Here is a 7,687-nt window from a genome sequence, read left to right as displayed (position 1 = left end):
ACCTTTGACCTCTTAGGACTGGTGTGTTATAAGTATCTGCAACATCTATAATATCAGATTCATTTATAAATACGAATAGCTCTTTCAAACACAAATTCACCCCCCCCCCCCTTTATTTTTAGGTTTGACCTTGACCTTTGACCTGACCTTGACCTTTGACCTTAAAGGACTGATGCGGTACAAGTTTATTTAACATATACATTTCAGATTCATTTTTATGTGCAATAAGCTCTTTAAACCCCCCCCCCTTATTTTTAGGTTTGACCTTGACCTTTGACCTTGACCTTTGACCTGACTTTTGACCTTTGACCTCTTAGAACTAATGAGTAATAAGTGTATGCAACATATATATCAGATTTAGTTATATGTACATTTAGCCCCCCCCCCCCTTCTTTTCTACAAGGATTGAATTCTTATATGAACTTGACCCTCGATATTTGAACTTGAAATTTAATATTCCTTTTTAAAATAAAACCTAAAAAAGTGTTACAACCGTTTGTCAGAATTTTTTGAAAAGGTGAAACACTGCCTGCCATTTGACTCCAGACTGCGTTTTAGACTACGCCTCCAAATAAAAATTTCAGCTCCAGTAAAACTCTGTAGAACTCGGCGAAAAATTCATGGAACTGTTCCTCACACCTGAATCTAATTGCCTGCCAAATTTCAAACGAATTGAACCCTATTGAAGAAATTTATCCACCTCAGCGGCATCGAACCATCATCCCGAGAAACGAAATTTCAACGCTTCGATATTTGTGTCTATTAAATTCACGCTCAAATTTCACTGAAAATCTGTGTTTACATTTCTATCGGCAACCTGTGACGACTTGTGTTGAAGTGCAACGAAAGATAACTCTTCCTTCCCAGACCCCGATTTTAGATGAATTTAGTTTACATTTTCTTTCAGTTTGTTTTTTTTCCCGACTTGGCTGAAATACATGACTGGCCTTAATTCAGTTCCGATTTTCCGTACTTGTAATCCACGAATGCATGACAGTCAATAGATTTCTAAGCACGTGCATTTCAAATCACAAGGAGAATTCGCATCAGCTGAGTTCCAACAAATGTTCCCACACCTTCAAATACCCGCTGGCGACCAGAGTTTGACCTGGCGTGTTGATTTCTTAATCAACGCTATCCGGCCACATTGTTTACAAACGGCACTGATTTTTATTAATAAACAGATGAACAAATACTGCCCTCCCAACCAATCGCTAAGCTCATATCTATTCGAAAGGTTCCTCAGCGTTGGGTATCAACTTTAGATGGACAGAAGAACGCTTCATCTCTTCTTTCTATCCTCATCCAAATTGACTACACAACTTAACACATTTTACCTTCGATCAGATAACAAGCGAAATAGCGTAGTGGCAACACTCTCACCTAGGATTCTAAGGATACTCGGATCGATACCACTGTGCGGAACCGATTTTTTTTTCCCTTTTTTTTTTCGTAAATTGATTTTTCTCTAATAACTCTAATAATAGTTATCACCATTTTCGGGATTTTTGTTTTAATCATTGTGGAAGGTGGAAAGGCCTCTAATTGTTCCGTGAACAATTAGTCTACTAGTTGAATTTAAATCTCTTCGCAAACAAGAAGAAAGTCTTCTTACAATTTCAGGACAGAATTTAAACCTTGATGAATTGTCACCTGTGCAGAAATACGAATACATTTAAATTTATATGCGACAGATATATAGTGAGTGCAATTAAAACCAATTTATTTCTATATTAAAATAATAAGTATCATAATGCATCGTAATGTTTCATTCAAATTTTAAAAAAAGTGATAACATTTTGGGTTGGTTTTTTTTTTCGATTTCAGTCATAAAAAACTAATCATAGAACTTAAAAAAAAAATCTGTTTGATTTGGTTTTATTTTATTTTTTTTCCGTATATTAAAAGATGTTGAAATTAAAAAAAATACACAATTTGTATGTCACTGTGTGAACTGATATATCACCCTTAATAACCACTTTACTTTTAAATTGGATAAACACTTAGAAGTCAAAACTTAAGTGAAATGAAGACGTTTAGGGTTTTAACATTCTTATTCTTATATTTTTCTTTAAAACAAAGGTCAACTAAATTAGCATTAGTACTTTTTGGTAAATTTAATTGTTGAAAACACACATTTAACTTTTTTTTAAAAAGACAAAGAACTGTTTAGAATTCGATAAGTAAAAAAAAATCAATAAGGTTAACCTTCATTTAATAAATAAAGAAATACCTCTCGATATTGTTAAGAGTTCCCTATGCTTGAGAAGATTACACAGATACGATTGTTCATGTCAGTGATGACAGTATATTAATTGTACAAAACGCGTTCTTGTCATACGATCATTTCTAAAGCCAGTTGAGCAGGGTTAAACCAAAATAAGGCTATGCAACGGCCTTGCTTTAAAAATAGAAACAGAAATTATTATTATTATATAATTCATAACAAACTATCACAATTTCTTTGCGTTTAAAATGAAGTTTCTTGTCACAATTTATTACATGTTATAAATTTGGCATGACTTTAATAATATTAACTTGTGATGATACAACATTTTACGACCCTTCTAGACTCAAATTTTCTCTATCAATTATTCAGGAGTTATGACGTTTATTAACTTGTTTCATGACTTTGATGGTTTTTAACGGTTTAAATTACTTCTAATAAAGTTAGGCTTATTTATCTGAACCAAGCAGTCTTCAAAAATTAGAATACAAGGAAATAACCAGTTATTAATATTGTTTTTGACCAGAGTTTTATGCCATGCTTTTAATGAGCTTTTATCATTAATAATGATTACTTACAATATCAATTTATCAAAATATTTTATTTTTAATTCAAAAGTGTGCATCCTATCAGAAATTTCAGATATCCTGAACATGTTTGATTTGATTTTTTAAATTTATTAAATGTACCATGGCTCTGAACATTATGTTTTATAATTGTCGACTCGTGTGATCATACCATTGCTGTGATTTTTTAAAAATAATTCCAAACCTTGTATAGCCTTTTGTTCATTTTTGTAATGCATCAATAGCTCTATTCTACTTTACTTCACTTAATCTTAACAAAAATATATGCAATTATTACCCAATCAAATGAATTTTGTTGTTTTATAACAAATTTAATATTTTCGCCTATTTTGTATGTGTATTCAGGTTTGAAAGTGATCTATTTAACTGCCAGTCAATAGACTGCGATTTATCAGACCGCCGGTCAATAGACTGTGATCTATCGGACCGCCGGTCAATAGACTGCGATCTATTGGACCGGCAACGTATTTTAGGAGAAGATAAATTGCTACAAGATTAAAAGATAATTTCATTATGATTTTTTACTATAATTGTTCTTAAACTTTATCTTTTAGGTCATCTTGCTACTGATTAACAATGACCTGGATGCATAATGGTATGAAAACCTTCTGCAACTTATGATTGTGAACACAAAATACTAAAAACGGAATTGGGTAATAAAACAATTATTTAATGCCTGTACAGTCAATAGACCCGATATTTTTCCCTTGGTGCAGGGAACAGCTCATGATCTATTGCTTGAGGCCAATGGCCGAGAGCAATAGATCATACTGAGCCTCGGGAAAAATATTCGGGTCTATTGACTGCTCAAACATTAAATAATTGTAAACTGTTATTGTACCATTATTTTGAAATACAAAGAGATTGAGTCATTATATTGCAAATGATATTGATTAATATTGGTAATGATATTGATAAGAAAAGTGTAGGTTTTAATATCATTTTTTTATTGTTCCCATATTTACAAATTAAGATTAACATTAATCTATTACATTGAAAAAAAAGATAAACATTTTCACGACCGCTATCAATCAACCATTAATCAATCAATCATTATTAGTACATAGAATTCAAAATGCAGATCGATATGATTTCTGAGTTAATCACGAAATTTTAATGAAGTCTAATTATTAGTTAATCAAAAAATTTTAGTGAAGGGCATACCGATGCACAGTTTTGGCTTGACCTTATTTTTATTTACTTATCAGAGCACTGTCAGGAAGCATAACCTGTTTTCACTGCTTTTTGTATTTCTTTTAAAAAAAAGTGTATAAAGTTGTTATGCTGTAAAAATATAGTATCTTTCTAAACATAATACTATCATTATAAAGCTGCCCCATCAATGAAAATACAATTGCATAAAACAACCAGCCACAAAAATAAAAGCAACAGAGTACAATACATTGTTTGAACATACATACATAGTTCTATATCAAGCAAATGAAAATGACACCGCCGTAGTACATAGAGATGCCTGTACCTGTTTCTGAATAAGTGTAAAGAAAATCATTGAAAAAGTTCAAGAAGTATTCAATTGGGAATAATTTTGAAAAAAAAAACTTAAAATAAATATACGTGATCATATCAATTAATGAAAAATCGTACACATAAACCTCTTATTTATTGACCTGCGTTCCGTCTGCTTGGGGCAGCTGGCACAATAATTTCAATATAATGATTGTCAAATGTTTCACAAAATATTAGTATCCCTGTAGTATTCTACCACATGGGTACCTACACTACAGTTATACGTGTCTAGTAAAAAAAATCAGATAAGAGCCAAATTGTTTTCATAAAAATACATTGACCTAATGGTTTTATATGATATGATCAAATTGTCGTAAAACTAGTTATTAAATCTTGTTATGTGAATCATTATACTTTCGATGAGATACTGTCATATAATATGCATTTTCCCTGTTGAAATACATCTTTGGTAAACTAAATGTGGTAGATTCAAGACATCGTCAAACGTGAGTAAGATTTACATTTATTGTATATCTAGAGGGCGTTTGTACAATAGGCTATAAAAAATAGAATTTTAAAAAAAATTGGTAATCGAGTGTTAACTGTTTTAAATGTTAATAAATAATTGCCAATGTTCAAGAAATACTCGAAATATATGAATACTATTTAATGTTGCCATAAACGGTTCATTCAATTCAGGACACACCAGATGATCTAAACAAAACTTTCAGAAAAGGACTATATTTAATAGTCAATATCTGCCCCGAATGTTCACCAATTTTTAAACAGTCTCGTATCAAAATGAAATCTCCATAAAACATTATACAGAGGATGCCTATCACATTCATCTTGACTTTAGTCAAGAAAAGAACCATGTTTATATGAAAAAACATTCTATATTCTATATTTGGACAAAAGTATAATTAAAAAGTGAGGGCATTAATTGTTTATAAAGAGAAATAGAGAAGCTTTTCTACGAAGGTTGATGCTGACGATGTTTTATTAACAAGGATATAACAATGGGATAATTTCAATGCCGAGGCCTAAATGTCAGTTTAAAGTAAATATCAAATACAACCTTGTTTTTTACGAGGCATCTCTTTCTGTGAAGGACATAACAAGACACACATTCAGTTGATTTTTTTCGCTGGCATGATAGATATGAACAGCTGAAAATTACGTAAATTTGGTAGAAATCGGTATAACTACATCATAGATAACACGTTGCATGTATTTGCGAATGCTTGAAACATTCGTTTTATACTTTTAATGTCTAAAAGTTGTGTTTGTTTTCATTTTACATCCAGTTGTTATTTATATTATTCTGCATCTCAGAAAATAGAAATAGTATTTCCTAAAAGAAAAAGAGTTGTAATAAGAATATATACCCTTTCGAAACAATTATCACTTTAGTATGAAATAATATGCAAATGTACTAGCATTTCCAAGTAGATAAATCATTGTCTATCTTAGCTGAAGGTTTTTTTTCGAAGAAGGTAAATAATGATCCATCCAAATACATGACGAAATGGTTTTATTATTTGCCGTATGTCACTATTTCTGCCACCAATTAGTCTTCTTGTATGATGATTACGTAATTTGTATTATGCATTTGCTGAAGATCAAGCTAAGTAGGCGGGGCTTTACTGAAGTTCTAACCTATATATTTGTCACTTTTTCTTCAAAATATTGCGTCCTGGTTAGAAGCAGATTTGAAAGATCCTACATTCTTGGTAAGCATTTATTAAATTAAGATAAATAGGAGGGAATTCTCAATTTCAAAGTGTTCAAGTATAATTATTGGATAATATAAATTTTTACTAACGGAAAAAATATCTCTGTGATGGTGTTTCTTTAATCTAAGCTTTAAGCATTACCGGTATTACAATTTTATGATCAGCAAAGCTTTTGATACAAAAAATGTCTCGTTTTGTATTGTTTTAGGTAATTTTATTTTCCGCTTTTTTCTTCAATAGTGTGTCTTGTAAACAAACTGATTAACAAATAGGGGGGGCTCTATTCAAAAGTAGTCATTTATGATGATTTTTTGTTTATAAAAATATATGTTTTCATATGTATACCTTCTTCATTTCTTCTTGTGATTTAAAGTGTGTGTCTTTTTCGTTGTTGTTGCATTTTTGTGTGGAATATCATTTGTTACAGTTGATTTATAATTCAATATTCTTCTATGAAATTAACATTTCTATATATTTAATATAAAAAACAAAATCAGATGGAGTTTTTGGATTTCAAAATTAATATTGTCCTGTTTAAAAATTCAAATTTCTGTAACAGTTGCAATTCAAGCCACAATGAAGATTTTCATCGTATTTCTCCTGGTGTGCCTAATTCTGGAGAGCTCATCCAAGCCAGATGGTAAATGTGTTGTAACATATTAATGACATAGTGTCCTATCAGTAAAAATCAAAGTTAATGAAGAATGACAATTTAATTTTGCGGCTTTCAGTATTTTAATAGCGTTACAAATCATACCAGTGTCTAATACATATATTACCTGTGTGACACTCTTTTCATTTATTAATGGAAGTGTTTTTTCTCTAACTATAAAAAAAAATTGAAATTTGGGTTCTTAATGTACGTGTGTAAAACATGAGATTCGGACTTCGTTACTTGAAAAAAAAAAGTTTCTCCGCATTAAATGTTATTTCACTGTAAACAAATACTAGGAAAAGAAAACGATGATGACAAAAACGGAAACAATGGCAATGACGACAACGGAAATGGCGACAACGGGAACGACGATAATGGAAACGACGGCGGTGGAGACAATAATAAAGGGAGCGGATCCACAAATAGCTGAGGAAATTAATACAGTGAGCGGATCCACAGAAAACAGGATATAGAATTGATATAATCTACCGATGCAGACAAAGTCATTTGATTGCTTTGAATTATTAAATTAAAGTGTTTACTTATTACATCTGCGTTACAAAATTTAAAAATTATGTTTGCGTTATAAATTTCACAGTGTCTGTTCACAATACAACAGATCAATAAATACATATGAATGTCACTATGTCTTTCTGTTGTTTTTTTTTATGGACATTGGGATTAATAAAAGTTCAAGAATATATCTCCTATTATATATACTCCGTAAACGTCGTTAATCTGCTGGTAGCACTATGAGTTGCAATGTTTGTTTAAAGCATATGGAGGGAAAGCACTTAAAAAAAGGTTGTATGTTTTTCTTGAAAAACCAGGATGCATCATTTGTGCCAATCGACATCGATGTAATCTTGCTAATAGTCTAATGCTACGTGTCATAGCAGTCTAATGTCTTCTTTTATAACAGCTTTTAGAATATATCAGTCAGATAATTTATACTCTTTGCACAAATTGAGTCATGGTTACCTCTGTTGATATACGAATCGTTTAACTTGAAAAA

The 7,687-nt window shown here is 31.0% G+C and overlaps 1 long non-coding RNA gene across 1 annotated transcript; it reads left to right on the top strand.

Annotated features, from left to right (window-relative positions):
- Nucleotides 1-5,972: 5,972 nt before the first annotated feature.
- LOC136273141 (uncharacterized) lies at nucleotides 5,973-7,316 on the top strand. Its single transcript, XR_010711336.1, has 3 exons — nucleotides 5,973-6,014; nucleotides 6,577-6,657; nucleotides 6,969-7,316. It is a non-coding gene; the product is annotated as an uncharacterized lncRNA (long non-coding RNA).
- Nucleotides 7,317-7,687: the final 371 nt, after the last annotated feature.

Source organism: Magallana gigas, chromosome 1 (genome assembly GCF_963853765.1).
Source record: "Magallana gigas chromosome 1, xbMagGiga1.1, whole genome shotgun sequence".
Taxonomy (NCBI): domain Eukaryota; kingdom Metazoa; phylum Mollusca; class Bivalvia; order Ostreida; family Ostreidae; genus Magallana; species Magallana gigas.
The sequence above is the reverse complement of the archived record's forward strand: the minus strand, read 5'-3'. Positions and strand labels throughout refer to the sequence as shown.